At 37.1% G+C, this 26,847-nt stretch overlaps 2 long non-coding RNA genes across 2 annotated transcripts in view; one reads left to right on the plus strand and one right to left on the minus strand.

The window, feature by feature from the left end:
• The first annotated feature begins 753 nt into the window (after positions 1-753).
• Positions 754-26,641, plus strand: LOC149131785 (uncharacterized). The gene is made up of 2 exons (XR_016245196.1): positions 754-1,927; positions 25,241-26,641. It is a non-coding gene; the product is annotated as an uncharacterized LOC149131785 (long non-coding RNA).
• Positions 11,497-26,847, minus strand: part of LOC106873100 (uncharacterized) — a 73,992-nt gene continuing 58,641 nt past the window's right edge. The window contains exons 2-4 of the long non-coding RNA XR_001409837.3: positions 15,096-15,171; positions 13,826-13,925; positions 11,497-12,986 (exon numbers count right to left, since the gene is read on the minus strand). This is a non-coding gene — a long non-coding RNA (uncharacterized LOC106873100). The remainder of the gene's footprint in view (positions 12,987-13,825; positions 13,926-15,095; positions 15,172-26,847) is intronic.

The following is a 26,847-nucleotide window of genomic DNA, read 5'->3' on the forward strand; positions in this document are numbered from 1 at the left end:
CTTCCGGGTTAAGTCCCACTGCATAGTACCTTGGACAAGTGTTTTCTACAATAGTTTCGGGCCTACCAAAGCCTTGTGAATGGATCTGAAAGAAGTCCGTCGTATTTGTGTGTGTGTGTGTGTGTCCCACATCACCGCCTGAGGACCGATGCTGGTGTGTTTACATCCCCGTAAGCTAGTAGTTCGGTAAAAGAGACCGATAGAATAAGTGCTAGGTTTAAAGAAAGTTACAGGGGTCGTTTCGTTCGACTAAACTCCTTCAAGACAGTACCCCAGCATGGCCGACTGAAACATGAAGAATACATACAACCTTACTTAGCCTTTCTTTCTTTCTTTCTTTCTTTCTTTCTTTCTTTCTTTCTTTCTTTCTTTCTTTCTTTTTTTCTTTCTTTCTTTCTTTCTTTCTTTCTTTCTTTCGCTCTCTCTCTTTCTCTTTCTTTCTCACTTTCTTTCTTTCTTTCTTTCTTCTGTCTTTCTCTCTTTCTCTCTCTCTCTCTCCCTCTCTCTCTCTATCTCTCTATCTATCTATCTATCTATCTATCTGTCTGTCAGTTTCTCTCTATATATATATATACACACACGTTCACACACACACACACACACACACACACACACACACACACACACGTACATATAAAGAAGAAAAGAAAGAAAAAGTACAGTTAATTCTTTGTCAGATTTCATATCTCATTTTCCCTCTCTTATTCTTTTACTCTTTGTTCTTCGTTTACATCTCACTTGTCAATGTTTGCTGACACCAAAGTGGTAGGAGGGGTTTCAGATCGCGTACTTCAAAAAAACTGTCAAAAATATTTATCATTCGGGGGAAAACCCCTCGAACCGGAATAGGAACGGAATCACATAGTTATATAAGGAATTTGAGATATCTTTTTTTTCTATTTTTGTTTTACTTGTTTTTGGCACTGGACCGCAGCCATGCTGCCGCACCGTCTTGAAGGGGTTTTTTCGTCGAACAAATCTACCCCACTACTTATTTATTTTAAGTATGGTACTAATTCTATCAGTCTTTTTCGCCGAGTACCTAAGTGACGGGGACGTAAACGAACCAATACTGGTTGTGAAGTAGGAGCGGAGGCAAACACAGCACAAACACAGACATACACATCGATGCACACACATACTCACACACATACACACATGTCCGATTTCTTTCAGTTTTTGTGTACCAAATCCACTCTCAAAGCTTTGGTCGTCAGCCAGGGACTATCACAGAAACCACTCGCTCAAGTCGGCAAGCAGTGGACCTGAATCCAAAACCTTGTAGTTTGGAAGCAAATTTTTTAGCTCACAGCGACGCCTGCACCATTAAAAAATAATTATAAAAAGTGTTGAAAGAATGTGTGTAGAGCAGTCATGGTCAAACTGCGGACCACGGGACTTTCTGAATGGCATACACACATTTCACAAGGAAAATACCATTCTTTTAGTGCGTGCCCCGCAAAATGATGCCCCATGTCTCCTGTTGCCCGTTTCTCTAAAAAGGTTGCCCATGCCTAGCAGAGAGTCTAGTCTGAGACACGTTGTTTGAGTGTAATGAACTTAGGGCTAGAATATTTTCAAATAATTTAAATTATTTATGTCTAAATATTGGTTTGAAATTTTGGCACAAAGCCAGCAATTTCGGGGTATGGGTAAGTCGATTACATCGACCCCCCCCTCCCCAGTGCTCAGCTGCTTCTTATTTTATCAACCCCGAAAGGATGAAAGACAAAGTCAGCCTCGGCGGAATTTGAACTCAGAACGTAATGACGAACAAAATGCAGTTAAATATTTTGGCCGACCTGCTAACGATTTTTTAAATATATACGTCTAAAAATATTTTAATATTTATGTCTAAAAAAAAAAACCTAAGACACGAAGAGACATGTACACGCATATAAATGGAAACACGTGCATGCGGATACACGTAAGTATGTTCTTTTAGTTTGGTTTAGAAACCGTGATTAAAGTCATTCTCTAACACTGCTTTCAGGCCATGTCATACTTTCTTTGTCTTACTGTCACCTTCTGATATACATGTGTGTGTGTGTGTGTGAGAGAGAGAGAGAGAGAGAGAGAGTGTGTGTGTGTGAGCGTACGTAGTGCATGTGTGTATGTATGTATGTATGTACGTACGTATGTATACTCTCATACAAATCTCCCTCTATACAAACCGTTTCCACTCCACCACACTCATATAAACTTCAAATGCAAAAGTATCTCCTGTCGTTTCAAAATAACAAAATCCGCGGCTTTAATAATATTCAGTATATTTCATACAATGCGTTTCATACTAACTCCTATACCCAACAAACTCTTTCAATCTCTTCCATCTCTTTCTCTCTCTCCTCACGGGGAATATAACCCGTTATTTCCAAACAATCTGAGTCCGTTTCCCCCAAAAGGTAACCCCCCACCTTCCGTCAATGAACGATTCATCGCATTCATTTCCGACACCCTAAAGACGATATAGACAACCGTTAACAACAGCTACAACCATTTCCAACTTCACTCTCCCAACTCTCTCTCTCCTTCTCTCTCCCAACTCTCTCCTCCCCCTCTCTCTCTCTCATTAATTTTAATGACCAACACTACGGCCTTTGAATGCCAAATCTGCTGAAGATCAACTACCCTATGTCAATCGCCAGTGGACTTTCACCCTCGAAAAATTGGTGGAATCAGTGTTGTTGCTAACGACATGAACAAAGCTTTTGGCCAGGTCTATCTCACAGATTTCTTGGCAAAACGTCCCGCCTATCGGCTTTATCCACTCTTCATCGCTTGGATTGGCAGGTTTCCCGTCAATGTTGGCGTCAGAGTTCGGTTTCGTTAAACAACTCTTCTTGTTTTACATTAACAAACTAATTACCATCAATTCCATTTCTACGCATATGTTATTGACCTCAGTTCCTCCTCGCACATAAGCAATGTCACACCAAATCTGCACTGATTTCATGAACAGATACCCACAAAACATCCTTTTACTGGAGGTCATCTCTTTCAACAGACAATAACTCCACGTCAAGAAAACATTATCGCACCTCCCTATTGTCCAAATATGAAGAACACAAAACTAGAACCCACATAAACACTTTAAATGCTAGGCAACACCAGTGGCGTAGCTAGCGTGTGTGCCATCTGGGGCGAGAAATTTTTTTCCCACGAGAGTTCCGGACCCCAGTAATGAACTCATTTGCATATAGCTAATCAGCAGAGCCACCTTTATCTTTTCTTCCTTTCTAGTTAGCACCGTGCATTCTTTACTCTTTCCCTCTCTACTGGCAGACAGCCACTTCGCCGTCTAGGTTATGTTTATTTCTTTTTGTCATTGTTCATTGAGATGGCTGTGAGGTGTGCTAAAAATAACAGCTAAATAAGATATTTTGGATAAATCTTTTAAATTAAAGTTTATTTGCCACCATCTCGCTCAGAGATTTAAAATAAACTGTTTTTCTCTTTTAAATTAACATAAACGTTTATTTAGATGAAAGAAAATTATCGGAGAACTTTCATCTAATTCTTCTAAATCTTTCTGTTAAAAATTGTAATGTGTTTATCGCATGTAACGTGTTGTTTATCGCATTTGCATTAAACACTGGTGGTTGTAAGGTGCGCTAAAAATTGCAGCTAAATAAGATTTATTTATATGAAATAAAATTACCGGAGATATAACTCGTTGTTTTTCATATATTCTTTTCTACTCAAGGCACAAGGCCCGAAATTTTGTGGGAGGAGACCAGTCGATTAAATCGACTCTAGTACGCAACTGGTACTTAAATTTATTGACCCCGAAAGGGTGAAAGCCAAAGTCGACCTCGGTGGAGTGCTATTTTCAGAATATTGACAACAGTGTATTTATAAAACCTTCAAGTAGTTTCCCATACTTTCATATTCGTCCCAAACATTATCTTTGATTGCTATAGTAATTCAAACCTACCGCTAACAAGCGTATGCGTTCAGTATCGATGATATTGGCATCTGAATGAGAGCACAGTACAAGATTCACATGGTAATCGGAGGTTGCCATTTTGAATGCCAACATTTGTTAACTTGACAAGGTGAAAGTGAGCTCTGATTGCCTGTATGTAAATGAGTACTTTACTAGGGTCCGGAACTCTCGTGGGGAAAAAAATTCGCATCCAGGGCAACCCTTGAGCTTGACGAGCAATTCTCTCCCAGGACCCCAAGCCTATACATTCCTATACAGCAGACCTAAATGTGCCGCCTGGGCGAACTACCCCCTCCCCTACTAGCTATGCTACTGGTCTTCTTTTATTGAACTCCCATCCTCAACATTGTAAAGACTCAATCACAACTACTGAAGATCCTCTTTAGAGCCAGAAAGTACTTCAGTCTCCAACAAAGCTCAAGTGAGACCCATGGTAGGGTACTACACCCCAATGGTAGATGATATGCTTCTGAAAAATATAGTCGTCCTAGACCATATTAAGAAAAAAGCAACGGAGTCTTTCACTCATAGACTCCAACTTCTGGCCCATAGACGTGGTGTCTTCTCCCTCTGCTTTTTCACCAATGGGATCCAGTGGAATCCAAGCACTGCAACAGGGGGACTGTGTTGAAAAATAAGCCTCGTTTGATCACATTCCATGAGATTATCTTGGTCAGCCTATGAACTTTTCAGCCGATTCTCGTATGTATGTATGAACGTAAATGTATATTTATGTATGCGATGTAGATAGATAAATCAAAGTGACATGCATACATACATACATACATACATACATACATACATACATATATTCATGCATGCATACAAACAATTGAAATACTCAGCTGTTAATAGTTTCAAACAGTTTACTAAGCTAATGGAAGATGGATCTGTATGATTGATATTGATTCAGTTCCAAAGTTTGTATTATTTCGATTTCGAGAATTATTGTTATATGAACGGCCATTGGTTGGCATTATTAATTAAAGCATATGGGAATAGGCAGGTGTTGACATATAAGTCATATGAGCATTAGAGAGGACACGCACGCGCACGCATGTATGAGTGTCGGCGTGGAATGAACAAGACCGTTGCATCGAATCAAAAACTATTTTGTGGTAGTACGACTTGTCTGTCTGTCTGTCCGTTTCTCCTCCTTCCCTCCCTCTCTTCTGATGAGGTCGATAAAATAAGCAAAAGAAAAAGTATTGGAGTCACAATCTACTGACTTAAACCATTACAAAAACATATTTTATACACACACACAAACATATCTATCTATCTATCTATTTATCTACCTAGCTAGCTAGCTCTCTCTCTCTCCCCCCCTCCCCCTCTCTCTCTCTCTCTATATATATATTTATATAAGCAATGTTAAAATCTCTGAACGAGGTATTAACAGTAACTGCACGACAAGGTGAAGTATATTTGCCACTTAAATGTGGCTGACCCCTAAAGGTGGATGTTACTGTTGCTTTTATCCCCAGGAGAACATCTCCTGCAGTTGGCTATTGACACTTGACACACATCTGTGCCCTGTCTGTATTTGCAAAGAGAAGTCATCCTTCCCATCTTGATCTGCGATACGTACGGACTCGAGTTTCTGGGTATTTACCCGTCCTCAGCGTACGACAATCGCCGACCTTCGATGCTAAAGATTTCCCGATACAAATACATATATCTTTTTCCAGTGAAATTATTCACTGATCTCGAAGGTCGGCGATTGTCGTACTCTGAGGACGGGTAAATACCCAGAAACTCGAGTCCGTACGTATCGCAGATCAAGATGGGAAGGATGACTTCCCTTTGCAAATACAGACAGGACACAGATGTGTGTCAATAGCCAGCTGGAGGAGATGTTCTCCTGGGGCTAAAAGCAACAGTAACATCCACCCTTAGGGGTCATCCACATTTAAGTGGCAAATATACTTCACCTACATGTATATATATATATATATATATATATATATATATATATTTATAAAAAAGAAGTTTGAAAACGCCAATATATAAAAAATGAATTTTAATTAAACATTTTGTCAGAGATATTTTTAACATGTTTCAGTTCTTGTAAAAACGAACCTTATCAAAAATACATATTTAAAAAAAATGAAATTAAATGAAGAGTTCATAATTGCTCCTTACTGGTGTCAATAGTCCACGTGGGGAGCATTTTTTGTTGGTTGTATTAGTAGTAGTGACCCTGTTGGTAATGGTAAATAGTAGTGAGCATATATATATATTCGCGGTGGATGAATTTTCAAACTTGGATCAGATTTATAGGATTACCAACACGTCTAACAGCAGGATGAGTTTTGCCGAGGTCTTGTATACATTTAGAAAAAAATATACCAATTTTTATACAAAAAAGTGTTTAACACTTGAAATTTCAACAAAGGACGAAAGGAATGAACTTTATATATTTCAGAAGGATTAATTTTACAATTTATAGGAAGGACAGTATATATTTTATTATTATTTTTAATTTTTTAATATTTCTAATGTTTTAATATTATATATATACCATTGGTTCTTAATTCATCTCTGAAGAGCGGAATTACTGATAATAAGATGATCTTTGGATCACTTTGTGATTATAGTAATATACGCGAAACGATCGTAAGATATTTAACTCTTTAAATTTTAGGTTCTTTTATATTTTATATTTTAGACTTTACAATATTCATGCTTAATTACGCATAAATTTTTATACGCATTTATATTCACACGTATATTTATCTACATTCAGATTTTTATACATATTGATATTTATATTTCGTATATTTATATTTTAAATTTTAAATTTATTATGTTGCCGCGTCATATTGGATGTATGTCTTTCGAAATATTAAATATTGATTTCCTGAGTATATTATTGATAAGTTTATGAATTTATTAATAATATAAAAACACATATATACACATTTATTTGCTCAAAATAATTGAGCACTCAATATAAGTTCAGTTATATATTCTTTTAGAATATTACTTATAAAAGTTATATATATATATATATATATATATATATATATGTGTACTCTTTTACTCTTTTACTTGTTTCAGTCATTTGACTGTGGCCATGCTGGAGCACCACCTTTAGGACTTATTCTTTATAAGCCTAGTACTTATTCTATCGGTTTCTTATGCCGAACCGCTAGGTTACGGGGACGTAAACACACCAGCATCGGTTGTCAAGTGATATTGGGTGGACAAAGATAGACACACAGACATATACACACACAAATACATAAATATATACATATATACGACGGGCTTCTTTCAGTTTCCGTCTACCAAATCCACTCACAAGGCTTTGGTCGGCCTGAGGCTATAGTAGAAGACACTTGCCCAAGGTGCCACGCAGTGGCAATGAACCCTGAACCATGTGGCTGGTAAGCAAGCTACTTACCACACAGCCATTATATTTATTTATATTTATATTTGTCGATAAATCTGAAAAAAAAACACTAAAAGGTTTTTTTTATTTTTTGAGCAGTAATATTTTATGTAATATTTTATGTAGTCGTTGAGCCACAGGTACACGTGTAGGACCTCAGCGACGGCAGCGATACCATTAATAGCAACAACAGCAGCACCAACAACGTAGGGACATATACACGAAAATATGTTGGAGCAATGGAGGGCTACTTTAAGCTGGGGCTAATTAACCACAGGTCCTCTTTTAGGTACCTAGAAAGGTGCAAAGTTATGGTATTGGTCAACTACACATGGCATTTAAAAGAAGAGAGAAAGTCATACAGGATTAAATTGAAGCTCTTGTGCCAACGGAAAGAGATGATGCAAACTTCGTATGCGCGCGCGCGTGTGTATATACGTATGTGTGTATGTATGTATGTATGTATGTATTCTTTTATTCTTTCATTTGTTTCAGTCATTTGACTGCGGCTATGCTGGAGCACCGCCTTTAGTCGAACACATCGACCCCAGGACTTATTCTTTGTAAGCTTAGTACTTATTCTATCGGTCTCTCTTGCCGAACCGCAAAGTTATGGGGACATAAACTCACCAGTATCGGTTGTCAAGCGATGGGGGGGAGACAAACACACACACACACACACACACACACACACACACACACATACACACACACACACAAACACACACACACACACACACACACACACATATATATATATATATATATATACGACGGGCTTCTTTCAGTTTCCGCCTACCAAATCTATTTACAAGGCTTTGGTCAGCCCACGGCTATAGTAGAAGACACTTGCGCAGTGGAACGGAACCTAGAACCATGTGGCTGGTAAGCAAGCTATTTATCACACAGCCACTTTTGTCCGTATTTTTCCACATATTTTGAAAAAAAAATTTCTGAAAAAATTAAAAAACAAAAATGAAGAAATTAGGAGTGTGGAGTGGGCGTAATTTCAAAATACCGATTTTTTCCAATTTTTTGGCAGAATCGTATTCTCCGTAGCCGAAAACGGGGATTTGTGTAGAAAAAAAATAATAATAAAGGGGATTTTGGGGGGTTTGGGAAACAAAAGGATGTGTTTATTATTTTTATATATTTAAGCTTTTATAAACATTCCCCTCACTCTCCGGAGTACCCATGTCTTCTCCTTTTTTGCGGGTGAGGAACATAGTGATGAGCAGTTGTTAGCGCTGCCTCTTCTTCTATGTAAAGAGGTTTTTATAATCCTTCATCTCCGTCGATTGTATTTCTGAACTGCAACGCACGAATCATCTGGGGTTCCCAATCTTCCGCCAAAAGAACTTCAGAGAACTGAAGTTCTTTTGCCGTTTTTGCTAGAGTTGAGAAGCGTTCTAGTGATAGGCCGACTACTTCCCCCTGGATCCTCATGTTCCTCTTCTTTTTCCTCACTTGCTGATTTCGTCATCTCTGTCAGATTTTCATCCGTTAACAGATCTGAGTGATCCTCGACCACGTTATTAACGTCCTCAGTAGTCACATCGGTGAAGCCATCTCTTCCTAGCGATTTTGCCAGCTTCACTTGGCAAATTCACAAGATTCACACGATCCGAGTTTTTCCCTCGTAACTCTGAGGAAAATGGATGTCTTTTAATGAAATTGTATATAAATATCTTTTAAACAGCATGCGTTACGGATGCCTAATGTGCCACAAACCCCTTATTTTTCTTCGGAAAAAGCGGAATTATTGGAAAATGCTTTTTCTTTTCTCGATGAATGAATTACGGTGACCTAATATGCCACAAAACACTTTTTTGTCCGGAAAACGGGGGCTGTTTCTTTCTTTAAAATTTCGTTAAATTTTTACAAGTGCACATTTATAAACATTAGTGGTAACGAAGTCTGGACAAGAGATAGAAAGAATGATACAAAATTCTTATAAAAACCACGTTAGTGTTTGTGTGTGTGGGAAACAAATTATTATATTAAAACAAAAGATCTTTTACATACCTCTTAAAAATCACTAGTTTTCAAATGGTATCCAATGATTTTACTTTCCTTTAGCAATTTTTCGTGCCGAAATTTTAATCTGGTAAACTAATACGTTTCAATTTTGTGTGGAGAGAGGGAAAGAGAGACACATATTTTCATGTAATATTCTTTGTATAGCTAAACTTCCAGTGGCATAGCAATGTGATGGCTCAAATGGAGTGAGTGAGTGATTTTATATATATGTGTGTATGTGTGTGTGTCTGTGCATCAGTGTGTATCTGTGTGTATATATAATTTCAAAATAAACAACAGGATATCAAGAAGTGAGGCAGTACGACCGCTTCAAGCGGCTCTATTTAATTGAACAATGCAATCATGACATCAATTTAAATGCAGGGCTATCATCAGCTGCACAAATAAATAAATAGAATTTTAATCAGTCGGACACATTAGTATATATATATATATATATATATATATATATGTGTGTGTGTGTGTGTGTGTGTGTGTGTGTGTGTGTGTGTGTGTGTGTGTGTGTGTGTGTGTGTGTGTAACAATTAGAAAATGGAGGATAATATGCTGAACCCAACTACTTGCAGGCGGTGTATCCCGTTGAATTCATTAGTTTAATTCATAGCAAAAGTGATAAAAAAAGGAAGAAAAGAAAAAGAAAGAAAGAACCAAAGCACAGGTGTCCATGGCAGACTATGTTATTTTGCCAACATGGTTTACATATAGAGGTACAAAATACATAAGGAATTAGAGGATGAACAGAAGTTTAATCTTACAGCTGTTTCGGCCTAGTTTTAGCAAGCCCCATTCTATCCGAATATTCCTTTCCGGAGTGATTATCGGATGACATTTTGAAATGGGGTTACATGCCCGAACCTCTAGGCCTCTTCAGAGATTCACAAAGTGTTACATACAAATGTAGAGCAAGAGGTAAAAACAACAGCAATAAAAAATAAAATTGAAATCAAAATATAAATAAAAATAAAAATAAAAATAAAAATAAGGGTACAGCAGGAAAAAAAAAAAAATAATAATAATAATAATAATAAAGAATACATAAATGAAGGTATAGCATGTGGGACATGCAAAAATATAAAAAAGATATATGTAAAAAAAAACCCTTAGAAATACAAGGCACCCCAAAAGCCCACAAACACTATAGATAGGTCGCTATAGGCACTCCAATGCACATCTATATGTGTGGGTTCGTGTGCACAGCCTTACTCGGATGTCCCCTTTACTGTAGGAAGAAGGCAGTTAGGATTAAAAGCTTCCCCGGGCTGCCTCCACATATAAACTCGCCCTGCAGTGGGGAAAAGAGAAAACTGGACTGGTCGGAGAATATTACTTGCTTCTATTGGTCTGTCGGCCAGCCCTTGTGATCTCTGCACCAGTTCAGCATTTTCTGAATGTTTTGATGTGAAAGCAGAGCTATTATCTACTGATGTCGCATGATGTTGTAGTTAGGACACTCTATAATGAAATCCGTCGGAAGGATAACCTCGAAGACAAAGAAATAAAAACCCAAAGTATGGTAGAAGCCATAACCACTCATGATAAAAAGGAGTACTGGTGGAATGTCCCAGTGAAGACCTCAATAAAATATAAGCACGACATGCCTGATATAATTATTTGGGATAGAGAAGAGAAATTGTGTACAGTTGTGGAAATTAGCTGCCCAGCGGATGTTAACACAAAGCTGAAGATCAGTGAAAAAGAGAATACCTACGCTGAACTATTGAGAAATCTGCAGTTACTCTATCCAGATTACAAGTTCAGGTTTATGCCTGTAATTATTGGGGCCCTGGGATATATAACATACTGCCTAAATACTAATTTTGAGAAACTGGCTTCTCAAAACCAGAAAGGAGAAAGCTAATTCGAAGACACTGCTTTTTGCTGAAGTTATCTTGGGTGAGAAACCAAGCCCCTACTAGTGGGTGTTGTAGGAGAGTAAGTCTCTGATAGGACACACACACACACACACACACACACACACACACACACACACACACACACACACACATATATATATATATATATATATATATATATATATATATATATATATATATATATATATATATATATATATATATATATATACATATACATATACATATATACCCATTAATGCGGTGTTGAGCACGTGTGTGTGTGCGCGCGCGTGTATCCCACCACCCTTGGCTGCAAATATATTTTTAACAGATCTCGGTCAGAAGTAGCGTGCATGTGGTTGAGTATTCAAGGTATGAGTTAGCTTAATGCAATTCTCAGACGGAAGCAGTGTGACACGGTTTTATAGGTCTGAATCTTTGAATGACAAGTACAATCCACCCGACAGACTTCTATACTGTTTCTGCCAAGCCAACTTCATTCATGTATGGGCTGTCCTGGGGCTAAAGTAAATGACATTTGCCCATATGCCACGTAGTAGAATCGAACCATGGACTCCATAATTGTAAAGCGGATTTTATATCATTCTGCTATACTGCACCTACATTATTATTGGTACCGTATCGATCTATTGACGCTTTTATTAGGTTGCGCAGAAAGTAATGATGTTTTGAAGGCCCAAACCTTAAAATGAAAATATAACAGTTGATAGACAGCAAATTTTATGGAAGTAATTTCCAAGTGATTGAATATATTTTTGCCAACGAGTAACAAGGTCATTTATGCTCTTACAGTGGAAATCAGCATTTCTAGATTCAACAAGCTACCTAAAAACTTCATCTGTAGCCGCCTGGTTTTGGAAGTTTATTTACTATGAAATTGTCAAGGTGTTTGAAAACAAGTAAGCCTGTTGTAGACAGGTCAGGAAAATAAGGTGGATGAGGCAAAACTTAGATTTCCAAATCGTTAAACTTTCTAAACGTCACTCTTAACACATGTAGACTGGCGTTACCATAAAGAATTGGGCTTTTACGATTGACTAATGCTGGTTGCATTTCGCGCAACTTATTATGCATTTCATTTAACTGCCGACAAGATTTCTCAGCTGTGATTGTTTCTCCTAAATTCAGGAAGTTGTAGTGGATAAATCCCGAGGTAGTCTACTGTACTGTCACATGCACAGTTTTTGATGGAATTCAGGCTTTAAGAAATGCTTCGGCGAAGAGCTTTTCTTATTGACTTAAAAAATCCACTTTTCATTACATGTTATGATACATTCAAGAAATGGATCATTGTGATTTCTCAACAACAGGGTCGAACAGATCTCGTAACGGCGAATTTGCTGGTCCTCCGTCGGTTCATGCGGAACCCGTCTGTCCATCCTTTTTCCAGTTTCATGCAAATAAGTAGAAATACTTGATTTACTTGTTCACGCTTTTATTGCGAGCTTACAAACTGGTCTTCGAGTATCTTCCTCCACTGCTTCCGCTAGTGTGTTGTCATCAAAGGATCGTTTCCTTCCTGGATGATCGAGATTATTAAAACTTATCTCCTTGCCGAAACATCTAAAGCCAAACTGTGTGAACAGGAACTGATCCTTGGCCAAGTGCTTGGTTGATGCCTCACGCAGTTTCAGAAACATTCTTCCTTTCTTTGTACTCATAAAGGAAAATCATACGAAAGTTTTTTCTTGTCCATACTTTTGAAAGGGCTGATTAATATAACCTGCAACGAGAAGGAAGTGAATCATAAGATCTTGAAAACTTTTGAATAAACAAATGCTCTATGTAAAATGCCAGGGTATACTCTATTTGTACTATGCAAATTATTTTATTTGTACGAAAGTGTCAACAATCGAAAAAACGCCATTACTTTCTAATACAAATATATACTAAGTTGATGAGAAACACCTTCAGCCATCTTATGGAGGGATAAGAACTTAGCTGTATAAACTACCGAAACAATTGACCAGTCTCGTCTACAGTAGTGAATCAAGTTTACAGCTAAGGAAATTCAATAATTTGAGGATGAAGAAATGTCTTCGTTAGAATGTAGTGAATTACAGGTAATAAGATACGAACATAACGCAGGTCTTCTGGCAGGCCGGTAACTTACCGACACGGCTAGCAGTAGTTCTGTACAGTTACGGATAGATTAATTTCTGTACTGTAGGATGAAGACGATACTGACGTTTTGCAACTAACTCTTCCTTTTCCCCACGGCATATTAATACATCCATCTTCATAAATATCATAGTATAATTTTTGACTCTATAAGAAAAACGTAGGAAATAATCATTTACGATTCCTGTTCAGCTTTCTTCGCTTTGAGTTCAAAACCCGCATACGATAACTTTGCTTTTCATTTTTCAGGGACGATAAATAAAGTACCATTCCAGATCTGAGGTCACACTATGTCACACTGATTCGGACCGAGAATTACGTTTAAGAGCACAAATGACTGTAGAACACCAGCTGCTTACACGTTAATTTCACAAGAAGCACCACCATTTGCATGTTTGAGACAAAGTATCAAGTTTTGAAATACACTGTCTATCTGCTTACCTGTCTGCTGTCTGCCTGCTGTCTGCCTACCAGTCTGTCAGTCTGTTTAATATCTTCTCCCCATCTCATTGTGTTTAATTGGTGTTGTACGTAGGATAGGCTATTACGGAACAAGAGGAAATACTCAAAATGTCATTTCAATTTTTTTTTTAAGACAAAAGGAACATATGATAAATATTTCATTGGTTAATTCTTTGTTTGCCGAAGTGTCAGATTAGTTTTTCACCCCCATACATTATGATGGGTCAGAAAACTAATAATAGAAAAAGCGAATTGAGTGACATTTTGGTGGAAAGCAAATAACGGGGTTTCTTCTATATTAAGGTGCCTATTATTTGTCATTAGATAAATGTTTAACTTTGTTAAAGTATGTAATGGACGAAATTATATAGAGAAAACATTCCTGAGAAATTGTGGAATCATTTCCTTTACCGTATATGATGGCATACATTTCCCCCCATAGTATGTCTCCAAAATCTACCCCGTATCTGATATGCGAAGTTAGGCCAATATTGGTTCTAAATTTGACACGGGCCAGCTATTTCGTAGGAGAGGGTTAGTCGATTACATTGACCCCAGTGCTCAACTGGTACTTATTTTATCGACTCCGAAGGACGAAAGGCAAAGTGAACCTCGGTGGAATCTGTACTCAGAACGTACAGATGAACTAAATGCCGCTAAGCCTTTTTTCCGGCGTGCAAACGATTCTGCCAGCTCGCCGCCAAATTTGGGCCAATGTTACTTGCTCTAATGCACTAAAAACATTTTTCCTGAATATACACTGTAGATATTGGTTTCAAATTATTGCACAAGGCCAGCAATTTTGGTGGGGATGGAGAAGTCGATTACATCGACCCCAGGGCTCAACTGCTACTCATTTTATCGACCGTGAAAAGATGAAAGGCAATGAAAGGCGGAATTTGAACTCAAATCGTAAGGACAGACGAAATGCCCCTAAGCATTTTTCTCGGTAGGGTAACGATTCCACCTTATGCGCTGCAGATACTGGAGTATGTTTAATATGTGCGTCTTTTGTGTCATTAAATACGGTAGTTTTGGTTTTAGACAAAATTTGAGATAATTATTTATATTAGTAATCTATCTCTAACCACAACAACACACTGTCATTGTGATGTTTACAGTTACGTGGTTGAGTAAGAGGAAGAAATTATTTTAAACATAGGCTCAGTCGATAGCGGTGTGTCATATTGCTATAGTAACTGGCCTAGACATTATGACTGACAAGTTAAACAAGGTTGACACTTCGTACCTTAGTCATAGTGCTGTGGATAACTGGCCACTTTCTTGCAATCATTCATTCTAAAACTCAATCTGTTGTAGTTGTGCTTTAAAAATATAAAGTCATTGGATTTTTATTTTGAACATAAGAAAGTAAAAATCTGAAATAAACGAATAAATAAATTAATTAATTAGATAATTTTTTTTTTTTTTAATTTTAAAAAGGATACGAAACTAGTTAGGGTTAGAGGAGGATTTAGAGCTGCAGTACTTGTTGATATATATCGTTGTCATTGCAAGTGTATAAATATATTTTGTTTACGTTTAAAAGCATTAGTCGTTTCCCTCTTTGGAAAACTAACAGTGATTATTATATATGTATATATATGGGAGAATATACAAATAATAACAACAGACGAGGACAGGTGGTGTAAATAACAAAAGTATATATTAGTATGACGCTCGGGAATACGGAAAGTCTTTGACGTTTCGAGCTACGCTCTTCAACAGAAAGAATACGGAGACAAGGAGAAAAACACGGAGAAAAAAAATTGAATAGTGTTCAGTCAACGGTCAATCATAATAATAACATATATATATATATATATATATATATATATATATATATATATAAATGGAACAAAAACGCAACAGAGGGCATTAAAACGTTCAGACAGATAGACAACACAAAGGCGGACAAGAGAAACAACAATTAGAAGGACAGGCAAAAAAGACGGGTTATTCTTGGCTTTCTTTCTTCATTCAAGTACCAGAAGTCACAACCATTTCCATTTGAAATGGTTCGATCTGGTTGCACCCCAAAAAGTGTAAGCTAAGAGCATTAGACCCCTTTATAAGAAAGCTAGCGAATGTGTACGGCAACAAAGATAAAAAAAAAACAAACAGACAAAAAAAAAACGGAGAACATGTTACAGAATTACGAATACAAACAACAAGGGATCTTTTTTAAAACGGGGGCCACATTTTTCATTAACGAAACACTTTGAAACTTGGAACACTGGTAGAATGTGTCATATAAAACATCCTTTTCTCTTAGTCTTCTTAAAAGAAAAAGAAATCCATAAGTTTTTCCATGTTAAAGTTGTCGTATTTCTGTAATTTCAACCAATCACTAACGTCCATTCAGCCGATATACATTAAGTGCCGACTACATAAACAAACGATTCTGAAACAATTAACCCTAACCCTAACCCTAACCCTAACCCTAGGGTTAGGGTTAGGGTTAGGGTTAAAGCAAATTTAAAATGAAAAAAGCAAATAAAACGAAGGTATGGAGATTAAATACGCTTTACATCGCTTAATCAGCCAAAGGAGTAAATGTAAACAACTGAATACTTGTCAGTGATTGGTTGAAATTATCGAAATAAGACAATTTTTTACATGAAATAAATTCGAATACAAAAATATTTTTCTGTTCTATAACACAAAATAGATAAGTATACGAAGTTTGAAAGTCTTTCGGTACCAAAAACACTATGTAAAACATTAATGAAAAATGTGGCCCCCGTTTTAAAATAGATCCACAACAAGAAATAACAGGCGTCTTTCGACTGAGAACTGGCGTGTATGGAGTGAAAGCCTAAAGGCAGGAAAATGGGAGATGGACACAAGACGTGTTGACGATCGGCAGTCAGGCCAAGAAAGAAAGATCATGGCTGGCCGGACTCTAGTCACGTGGAAAGAGGAGAAATGGGTAGGGGACAGCGGAATTAGAAAAAAAATCAGAGACGAAGGGAAAGATGCAAGGGAGATAAACTAGTGGGAAATAGTGGAAGTTAAAGAAAGAGGGCGAAGAAATGTGAGAGAGAGGGGAGCGAGAGAAAAGAAGAAAAATGAGAGGGTGAATAAAAGATAGAGTTAGAGTCGTATAAAATTTAGATACCTGCTATAAGGTGAGTACAAAGGTGTACGTATGCCGCTATATATATATATATATATATATATCTATATATATAAAAATGAGAATGTGTGTGTGTGTGTGTCTGTCTGTCTGTCTGTCTGTCGGTCGGTCTGTCTGTCTGTCTGTCTGTCTGTCTGTCTGTCTGTGTGAATCCCTAAAACTCAAGAACTACGCAACTAATTTCATTCAAATTTTACACATGCCTTACTTAGGGTTCCAGTTGTGTTTTAGTCAAAAATTTTTTTAACTTCTTGCAGAGTTCGAGCCCACGGCAACATAATATCTCCTCCACTATTTAAGTATTACGTGTCAAAAGTGAAACAAAAACACTCATGTCAAATACTTTCACTTTAAAAATGAAACTATTCCACTAACTGAAACAATCACATTTCGATACTGTAATGACAGATACTTTCACAGAGAGAGAAAGAGAGAGACAGAAAGAGAGAGAGAGAGATGTATATGTATACATATACATGTATATGTACACCATTTCGATACTGTAATGACAGATACTTTCAGAGAGAGAGAGAAAGAGAGAAAGAGAGAGAGAGAAAGAGAGAGAGAGAAAGAGAAAGAGAAAGAGAGAGAGAGAGTGAGAGAGATGTATATGTATACATATAGATGTATATGTACACGTATATGTATAGATATAGAGAGAGAGAAAGAGAGAGAGAGAGATGTATATGTATACATATAGATGTATATGTACACGTATATGTATATATATATATATATATATATATATATATATATATAAATCTATATACATACATGTATATGTATACATATGTGTAGATGTATATATATATATATATAAGCAATGTTAATTCTCTAAATGAAGTATTAACAGTAACTGCACGATAAAGTGTAGTATATTGCCACTTAAGTGTGGCTGACCCCTAGGGGTGGATGTTACTGTTGCTTTTAGCCCCAGGAGGACATCTCCTCCAGCTGGCTTATCGACACACGACTGTGTCCTGTTTGCCAAGGGAAGTTATCCCTCTCACCACGATCTGCAGCACGAACGGATCCGGATTTCAGGGTTATTTCCCTTCGTCGGCGTTCTATAGCTGCTGACCTTGGTGAGAGAGACAAAAACCTGGCAATCTTATATCTACTTTTCCAGTGAAATTCTTCACTGATATCGAAACGGTGAAAACAAGCAATGTTAATTCTCTAAATGAAGTATTAACAGTAACTGCACGATAAAGTGTAGTATATTGCCACTTAAGTGTGGCTGACCCCTAGGGGTGGATGTTACTGTTGCTTTTAGCCCCAGGAGGACATCTCCTCCACCTGGCTTATCGACACACGACTGTGTCCTGTTTGCCAAGGGAAGTTATCCCTCTCACCACGATCTGCAGCACGAACGGATCCGGATTTCAGGGTTATTTCCCTTCGTCGGCGTTCGATAGCTGCTGACCTTGGTGAGAGAGACAAAAACCTGGCAATCTTATATCTACTTTTCCAGTGAAATTCTTCACTGATATCGAAAAGGTGAAAACAAGCAATGTTAATTCTCTAAATGAAGTATTAACAGTAACTGCACGATAAAGTGTAGTATATTGCCACTTAAGTGTGGCTGACCCCTAGGGGTGGATGTTACTGTTGCTTTTAGCCCCAGGAGGACATCTCCTCCAGCTGGCTTATCGACACACGACTGTGTCCTGTTTGCCAAGGGAAGTTATCCCTCTCACCACGATCTGCAGCACGAACGGATCCGGATTTCAGGGTTATTTCCCTTCGTCGGCGTTCGATAGCTGCTGACCTTGGTGAGAGAGACAAAAACCTGGCAATCTTATATCTACTTTTCCACTGAAATTCTTCACTGATATCGAAAAGGTGAAAACAAGCAATGTTAATTCTCTAAATGAAGCAGCTGGAGGAGATGTCCTCCTGGGGCTAAAAGCAACAGTAACATCCACCCCTAGGGGTCAGCCACACTTAAGTGGCAATATACTATATATATAGAGATGTACATGTAATATGTACATATATACATATATACATGCATACAGATATCTATACATATATACACCTATCGCATACATACACATGCACACAAACACACACATTAGTCATTTGTTTTCTTATCCAAAACTACGTCAAAAGTACTGAATGGATCTTTATGAAATTTGGAAATTATATTCTTTGCATAACGTCCATAACTCCCATGAAAATTCATATATTTTTGATGTTGATGAAATTTTAACCCCAACATAACAGATGAGCAGTGTAAGACTACCCTTTCAGATATACTTACATTGTGATTTCTGCAATGTGGTGCATAAATTGTCAAGTAAATGAGACGCATCTTTGCCTCCACTGATTCACTTGCAAAGTGTTGAGTAAAATTATTTCGTTGCAGACCTCCGGCCATTTTGTTCTGTTGTTAATTCTGTAGATGACCTCAAACACAAAGTCTTTCCCAACTTTAAACAAAACTACCAAAATCACAATTGGCTATGTGAAAGAGCAATATTAGCTCCAAAAAACGCAGCTGTTACAAAAATTAATCAACACCTGATGCATTCTCTTCCCGGCAATCTTCAAACTTACAAGTCTGTTGATACAGTTCCAGATACAAATGAAGTGGTGAACTATCCTCCTGAATTTCTCAATTCGTTGGAGCCTCCAGGACTACCTCCCCACATATTATCACTTAAAGTTGGAACGCCTGTTATGCTGCTCCGCAATCTGGAACCACCAAGACTTTGCAATGGAACACGACTCGTGATAAAGAAAATGATGTCACATGTTATCGAGGCTACCATTCTTTCTGGATGTGCAAAAGGGGATGACGTCTTTATTCCAAGAATTCCTCTTACTCCATCAGGAGCAGACATTCCTTTTACATTCAGAAGACTAGAATTCCCCCTTCGTGTGACTTTTGCCATGTCCATAAACAAATCTCAGGGTCAAACACTGTCTGTAGCTGGTCTTCTCTTGGAAGAGCCCTGCTTCTCACATGGACAACTGTATGTTGGCTGCTCAAGAGTGGGCAGCAAAAAAACCTATTTGTATATGCTCCACAAGGGAAAACAAGGAACATTGTTTACAACGAGGTGTTATAATCACAACAGCAAGAAAGTATGTACATGATCACCTTCTTTTACGAAACTTCATTGACTTTCATATATTTATATTGATATACATATATATACGTGTGTTTGGGTGCGTGTGTGTATATACATCTCTATATATAAAGATGATGCGTAGTCTAGACGGCGTTTTTAGATTTTATTATTCTCTTTAACCCGGGCAACGCCGGGTATTTCTGCTAGTATATATATATATATATATATATATATATATATATATATATATATATATATAAATGGAACAAAAACGCAATAGAGGGCATTAAAACGTTCAGACAGACAGACAACACAAAGGCTGACAAGAGAAACAACAATTAGAAGGACAGGCAAAAAAAAAGACGGGCCATTCTTGGCTTTCTTTCTTCAGTCAAGTACCAGAAGTCACGACCATTTCGGACAGTTGCATTTGGGTTCCGTCTGGTTGTCCACGCACGCGCGCGCGCACACACGCACACACATACACACATTATCATTTATATAATTATATATTTAATAATGGATGGAATGTAGTGACAGTGATTATGAATATTAACAATATAACCACGAGAAAATACTTGAAGGGGGCGAAACATAGATACTGTAGGGTATCGTATATGCAATATAGTGAGTTGAAAAATCTCAATGAATAGTGATTATCAAAGAAATTAACAAAAAAAGACATCTTTTCTATAGGAAATTAATATCTATAACCATTTAGCTACATCTGCTCTTATCCGAATTGTTTATATTGTCAAAAAATAGTGGTGCTTATCTTAATGAGACAACTGTTGGGTACAATTAAAGACTGAAATATATGTGAAATTTATGATTAACTGATCTTATTAGAATTATCTCCTTTGTTGTTTTCTGCAGATTAGAAATGCGTCTCGAAGGAATTTAGTTTAATTTTGCATGATATAACCGCTTGAATAATCTCAGTTGATGAAGTTTTCTAACTTATATATTGCATATATAAGACCTTTGCGTATTTATATTTGGTAAGCAGAGCGCTCCTCTGAGCTGTTTGCTTTCAGTCACATAGTTGTTATAGCATTCAGATACGTTAAAGGAATCCAGGTTGTATAAGGAATAAAATGTAAAACTAGAGTAAGAGGGTGTAATCGTGTGTTCACCGGTACGAATTTGGACAGAATGAATTGTTCGTGAGCGGGACGTGAATAATAATAATTTTGCTGAGATGACAAAATGTCGGAGAGGAAAGAAAAAGAGCCATAAAGACTTGCAGCGTTATTTCAACCACACATCATTATTTAGGCTCTAAGAGAAGAGGAATATAATGCTATCGATTTACATCTAGCACTTAAAAGAGGATGATGCTGTATTTGACAGGAAACAATCAATGTTTGAGGCGCGATTTTATATTAATGGCTCTGAAGCATGTACAGGTGAGAAAAACCTAATCTTGAATAGCATCAACAATTCCGTTAATTATTTAAACGCAAGTTGGAAACTTTTACGAAATGTGCATCAGCTCAGTTTACACACCCACTTTAACGCACACACTCACACACACACACATACACGTGTGTGCGTGTGTGCGTGTGTGTGTGTGTGTGCGTGTGTGTGTGTGTGTGTGTGTGTGTGTGTGTGTGTGTGTGTGTGTGTTATATCTATATTTCGGACTGAAAAATTAAGGACTGCTGTCTTTTTCTATCCCATTGAATATCTCAATACTGATTTTTTTACTGTTAACATTGTTGTTAGTGCTCTTGTATAAAACGCCGTTGCTGATGTTGTTGTTAGCCATGGGTAGGCGTGTCTGACAGGTTTAACCAAAAGAATATTTGTAATCTAACATGTTTTACTCCTCTAGTTTGTTTGAATCTCTATTTCGAAAATAATTTGAAAAGTGAAGGAGTGTTTTGTCAGAAGAATAGTTAGTTGTTGAATCAGTTGACTGTCTTGATTAAACACATGGACGTTTTACACGAACAAATTTCGTTTATATGAGCATTTAGTAGGGACTCCTAATAAAACGAACTTCTGGTTGCAAATGATCTGTTAATTTTAAAGGTTGATTGGAAAGTTTACAATATCGGAAAAATTCAATTGAAATTAAACAAATTGTTCTGTTTGGGGATGGTCATATTTTTGCCAATTAGTCCATTCTCAGAATGGACTAAACTGAACAGAAGGAAACCCGTAGGATGAAGAGTCGTTGAAGAGGTCACAGGAGGTTGATGAAAGAGCTTTGACAAAGAAACTAAAATAATAATAATAATAATAATAAAGCTGAAGTGAAGACAAAGTATATAGTGTGTGTGCTTAAGTGATAAAAATATGACCATCGCCAAATATAATAATATCGAAGGTAAAAAGAGAGAAAATGGAAAGCTTCTGACAACGCAGAAAGTTTTATAAAATCTTTATATTTCAGACGCAAAAGTCCATATTCAGAAGAAAAGAACAGTCTGGGAAATGTCAAGTTATGTAGGTTTGGTTAACCCATACAAATTCTCTAGCGTTATGTAGCAGCAACGCTACATAACGCTGGGGAATTTGAATGGGTTAACGGAACCTAAATAACTGGACTTTCTCAGAATGTTGTTTTTCCTTCTGAAGATGGGCCTTTGCACCTGAAATATCAAAGTTTTATAAAACTTTCCACATTGTCAGAAGCTTTCTATTTTCTCCCTTTTTACCTTCTTCGATATTGCAATGCTTCAAGCAAACTACAACGCTCTTATAACAATATCTGTCCCAACGCACGATTTCACATCAGGAATCTTGCAAAACAAATGCATAAACGTATGCTTGAATACATTCGATTTAAATTAAACATGACATCAGGTAGGTGGCAGAGGAAAATACCCAGGATATCTGCTGCATTGATAATCAAGCAGTAATTTGGGTGCTAACACACAGCGCACGAAGAAATTTTAATTATTTAAAATTAAACCAGTAATTATGATAACAAAATCATTATCTTAATTAATTCTGGCCTGTAACTTGTTATTTCTATTTTTGGTAATCAACAAATATGATAATTTGGTTGAGATTTGAAATGCAAAAATATATATTTATCGTTGACAGCTAATGTAGATTATCGTTACTAAGAACAACAGTAAAGGTATTTACACTAAGTTAGTATGAAATGTTGCAGTCGAAAATGACAGTAATGCAACTGTTGAAAGTTACCGTTGCAGTGCTGCTTGCTTCGGATCACGCCGGTACAGTCGTTGCACTTTGTCTTGACTGCTACGGACAAGCGTGCGTAGCAACAGAAAGTTCTATTTATAGCGTGCCTGTTCAAGAAAAAGAGGTGCGAAAAAATAACTTGCTGATAAGATCGTGTTTACAAATGTACCAGAATGGTCAGTTTATCAGTGACGTCAGCAATAATTGGGTGAACTGCATCCGTGTTTAGATGATATGCATTGGTTACAGTGATCCGGGTTCGATTTCTAGGTGTTTTGGGACTGCCAAATATTCCTGCTACAGATGAATAAGACAGGGGAAACAACACCGAAATTGGTATACAGTAGAGAGTAATTTCTGGTAGTATGGCAACATCGTTGTGAAAGTGATAATGAAAAACATCATTCTGAGATGCTTTCAGGGAAATTATAATAAAAAAAAATCATTATCTTAATTAATTCTGCTCTGTAACATGTTATTTCTATTTTTGGTAATCAACAAATGTGATAATTTGGTTGAGATTTGAAATGCAAAACTATTTATTAATCGTTGACAACTAATGTAGATTATCGTTGGTAGATTATCCAGGTATGTTTAAGACATAGCTTCTTTATGCAGAATAACTTGAAAAACTCCGAAGGCGAGGAGATGCTTGTCTTCTAATCTAAGGGTTTTAACACTTAAAGAAAAGAATGGTGTGAACCACAACACTTTTCAGTGGCGCTTTCTCTTGGAGGAGTTAGGGTCTGGCGTGTAACTAATTCTATTATTGAAACCACTGGCAGCTAGAGCCTTATTATAGTACGGGGCGGCAGCATAAAAAATCTCTTTGCTTGAAGAGAGATTAGAGTTTCTTCTGCTGCCGCCCTTAACCAGGCTCTTGAAAACTATGGCTGGATGACAGGAATCTGTGTTAATATATGATAGCTTCTCATTTGGCTTTCTAAAGTGTCTATAGGCACTGGACTCCAAGTCCAGAGTCACATTAATGAAATCCACCGTTTTCAGGTTGGTTTCTATCGTGACCTTCAGTCCAAGGGAGTTCATGCTGCTGGTGAGGTCCTTTCTAAGCTTATCTGGTGTATAACCGTTTGCCCCTCTTGATATTGCTAGCGCGTCATCCCTGTAGAGGCTAAAGCTAGTGAAAGGAAACTTCTTTTTGACTACATCTAGGACGAAGAAATCAACGAGGTCGCAAACGTTAGCACTGTCGAAAGCGCCCATTACCACGCCGAAGGAGTCTTCTGGGTCAGTTCGTTTGGCCCAAGCCGACCCCTTACTGACGAATAGGGTTCTTCTGGCGTGCATGATAATGCGTATGTCCTCGTCACTAACTTCAGTATGGGAACTACCAAAGTCCAGTGCCTTAAAAAGGAGGTCCCTCGATATAGATGTGCAAAGGTTCATTATATTGAATTGGGTAAACCTAGCTCTATCCCTTCCGCTACTGGTTTTAAACCATGTTATGACCTTGCTGGTGGTACGCCATAGGGCGAGGCCAGAAGCATTTCTAACACCGTTGTTGATCTTCCAAATGAGCTGTTTGCTCACCTGTCTTATCTCAGACTTCTCAGGGTTTATCATGCACTTGGAGTTAGAGGCAAAGTTTGGTTTATGATCCTCGAGCATAATGAAGGCTTCTTTCTTTGCAAATGCCTCTACCCTATCCTCCATACCTATATATATATATATATATATATATATATATATATATATATATATATATATATATATATATATATATATATATGTATATATGTATATATACATGCTTACAAACATACAAACATACTTACATATGTATGTGTGTGTGTGTGTCGGTGTGTGTGTGTGCGTGTGTGTGTGTGTGTGTATGTGTGTGTGTGTGCGTGTCTGTATTGGGTTGGCAACTAAGTTCCCGCCGTTTTTTAAAAGTTTGGAATTTATTGCGTTTTTAAATTTTGGAATCTATTTTGTTTTTTTGTTTTTTTTTTCTTTTCTAGTTAATTTTAGTTAATTTTTGTTTATTTTCAGATCATTAAAATGGAATGTCAAGTTAAGAAAAACGAGCATTTTCGACACCTCCTTCCTTTTGCTTTTAATCAAGGTTCTAAAGCCGCAAAAGCTGCTCGCAACATTTGTGCTGTGTATGGAGAGGGTGCCATAGCTGAAAGAACCGCTCGTGATTGGGGTTCCAAGTTCAAAAATGGAAAGTTTGACCTCAAAAATGCACTTCGTTCTGGCCGACAAGGGAACTGGCAGAGAAAATGGAATGCTCTCACACAGCTATAGAGAAACATCTTAACTCGATGGGCAAGGGTTCAGAAGTATGGAACATGAGTTCCGCATGCTTTAAGTGACAACAACGAAAATCAACGAGCCACAATCTCTGCTGGTTTGCTTGCTCGTCACCGTTCAACTCATGGACTCAAGCAACGATTTCTTTGCCGAAAATTGTGCCCGTACGTCAATATGAAGCAGCGTAAGGAATGGCTTAGCCCCGGTAAACAAGCGACCACCGCGCGTGAAACAAGATCTTCATCTGCGTAAAACGATGTTGTGCGTATGGTGGGACTGGGAAGGAGTTATACATTACGAATTGCTTGAACGGAACCAAACGGTCATCGCAGAACTTTATGTTCAACAGATGGAACGACTCAACATGGCTATTCAAGAGAACAGACCTAATCAGCAGCATGGAGTTCTTCTACTGCACGACAGCGCCCGCCCTGATATCGCCAATATGACCTAGGAAGCCATTCAAACGCATGGCTGGGAAGTGCTGCCACACCCGTCGTACTCTCCTGATTTGGCAAACGGATTTCCACTTCTTTCTATCTCTTTCAAATGCTATGCGCGGAGTTTTGTTCAATATTGATGCAGAATTGAGAGCTTGGTTGGATCAATTGTTCGAGTCGAAATCGGGTGATTTCTACCAACGAGGTATTGAAAATCTTGTCGAACATTTGGAAGAAGTTGTAAACAACAAGGGTGAATATATTATTGATTAATTAGTTGTTATTTTTTTTATTAAACCTTAAAAAAAATTTTTTTTTTTAAATGGTGGGAACTTAGCTACCAACCTAATATATGTGTGTATATATTGACAATTTGAAATCTACATAAAAAACCTAACGTAGAAAACGACTATATTTATCTACTAAAATTGATGACGTCACTGGATATCTAAAGAACAAAAACTGCAGACAAGAATTCTACGTTATGTTTAATAGATAACTAAATAATAATTCTACGTAATGCTTAATAGAAACTTATATACTTTATGTCGCGATAATTTATTTATTTATTTAATATAATAAATCCGTCTATAGGAATTAACCTTATTTTATAATAACTGAAGAATTATTATATTCAATAACATATACAACCACCGAGGATCTCACTGGATAATTAAAAAATAAAAATTACAGAAAAGACAACCAAGTATCAATTTATTCATTATAATAAACTCTTATACAGGAATTAACCTTACTATTTAATAATTGAAAAATTATTATAATTAATGATAATATATTCAATTATTGATGACTGCACTAGATAACTAAAGAATAAAAATAACGGATAAGATAATTAAATGCCTATTTAATTATTATATTATACCCTTTTATAGGAAAATTACT

This window comes from Octopus bimaculoides, chromosome 19 (genome assembly GCF_046866305.1).
Source record: "Octopus bimaculoides isolate indiv1 chromosome 19, ASM4686630v1, whole genome shotgun sequence".
Classification (NCBI taxonomy): Eukaryota; Metazoa; Mollusca; class Cephalopoda; order Octopoda; family Octopodidae; genus Octopus; species Octopus bimaculoides.